We start from the raw sequence: 2,191 nt of genomic DNA, 5'->3' as shown, positions 1-2,191 counted from the left end.
AACTGCAATACATTTTTAAAACAAAAACTAGGGTGATTAAATTTAATTTCAATGCAGATCATTTGTAATCTACTCAGGGTCAAACACGCCACCCTCTCCCCTCACACACACGCAAACAGCCATACATTTTTGGATAGATGTTCCTTATTAAATTACAGAAAAAAAATCACCAGTTTCTAGAAGGTTTATAGAAGGTTCTGGTATAACTTTGGAAAGAGACTTGTCCACATTTATTTTTAGAACTGATGGAGAACTGGTGGATGTTTTCCTGCCACAGATTTGGATTTTTGGGACATAGTTTACACATTTCCAATGGGTTTGATCTCAGGGCCATTCTGTAAGCTTTTTGTCTTCTTAACCTATTCAAAGATCAGTTTTGTTAATATACCTGATCGTGTCACATTGTGAAATAAAATTGGTAAAAAATCTTTAAGAACAATCCAAGAAACAAAAAGTATCAAATTTGTCACAACCTGAAAGATGCTGGAAAAACAAGTGCCACAGTGTCAAGTGGAGTATTTCAAATTTAAAACTGTAAAACATGGTGCTGGCAGCATCATGCTGTGAAAGCTTTTTTGCTTTCAGTGGTACTGGTGCATTGCAAACATCGAGTCAAAGCAGTCCAAAAACAGTTCCCCAATCCCACTGAATGTTATTTGACTTTGCTGGATACTTGCTAGGAAAGCAACTAAATGAACCCAATCTGCTAAAAAGGGTGTTAAAATATCCATTGATGATGACAAAAAGCATGCAGTTTCTCTGCAACTTGCTAAGAACATTTATCCTAACTTTAGTGGGACTGTAGTAATATTTTGACGCTTTGTGAATTAGATAAAACTTTACTGCTTCTATCTTAAACTTGTCCTCTTTAAGCAAAGTCATAAGTCAGTATTTCTAATCCATTTCCTTTCTTTAGCTCTGAGCAAGGTGCAGAAATGGTTCTCAGAGGATTGAATAGGGCTTTTTTGTGCAAATCGCCACGATAAGGGATGATTTATTTAGATGCATGCTAAAGCCACAATTTAAAAATAGCCTATAACCAGATAAGATAGCACAGTTTACACCTGCTAAAGGGACGCAGTGCACCAATAATTTATCATTTTTCTGACACGCAAAGATGAACAGAACAATAGGCGAGAATACATTGTTTGCTTCTCTGCAGTTTCTTTTGGCTTTATAAAATTTAGAAGTATTCATGTGCAGGTTTTGAATTGAAGCAATAGCTGACCCAATTAATCCTCCTCTCCAAAGCTGCGATGGCACGTAATAATTTTGTTCAAGCATCTTATAGTGAATTGAAAAGACAAAACAATGAATCACCTGCTCCGTCTCTCCCTGGGACCCACTACATTATTTCCTCCTTAAGCGTTACCATTGCTCTCCTCTCTATGTTTGACGTAAGGCACAATTATTTCTTGAGAACAAGCATTTTTCAGGTTGTAATAGCGTTTCTCTCAGATGTACCAATTTACTGCATAATACATCCCCAGTCAATCTTAAAAAAAAAAACAAAAAAAAAAAACAGAGTAGCTAATCCTGTCCCAATTAGACAATGACTGAACAACATGGATCAGTGAGGTTTTATCATTGTTTGATAACTATTTTTAATCCAGTCTTTCAGATAGCTTTGAACATTTTCCCATGAAGACAAAAGTCATACAGAGAAAAATAACAATAAACAAATCAGGATAAAACTGCAAGTCCTGCTTCATTTTTGAGTTTTTGTCATGCAAGAAGAAAATTAATTTTCTTTTCTAAGCTGCCTACATTTGAAGTCACTTTTTGTTGCCCTACTGCAGTGGTTCCCAAACTTTTTCTTCTGCGCCCCCCCCCCAGTGGTTTCCAAACATTTTTTGTGCCCCCCCTATGGATTACAAATAGCTGTCTGGTTGTCTGGTTGAAACGACGCGTGTGGGGGGTGGGGGGTGGGCATCGACTTTTTTGGGGGCAAAATGAATGTACGTAGCTGAAAATAGACACCAACATCGGTAGCCTACAAGGTACTTGTTAAGCTTGTTAAGCTTAAGGTTCTGTATTGATATTAGCTAGTCATCTTTTAGCTAACATTAGCTAGTCATCTTTTAGCTAACATTAGCTAGTCATCTTTTAGCTAACATTACCTGCATCCAACAGTTTTACTCAACTCAGTCGGTTAGTTTGGAGGGAAAAACTGTGAAGAGTTCTTTGCGTT

Source organism: Poecilia latipinna, unplaced genomic scaffold (assembly GCF_001443285.1).
Source record: "Poecilia latipinna isolate Pla-1442-1.1 unplaced genomic scaffold, P_latipinna-1.0 Scaffold774, whole genome shotgun sequence".
Classification (NCBI taxonomy): domain Eukaryota; kingdom Metazoa; phylum Chordata; class Actinopteri; order Cyprinodontiformes; family Poeciliidae; genus Poecilia; species Poecilia latipinna.
This window is presented reverse-complemented; position numbering follows the sequence as displayed.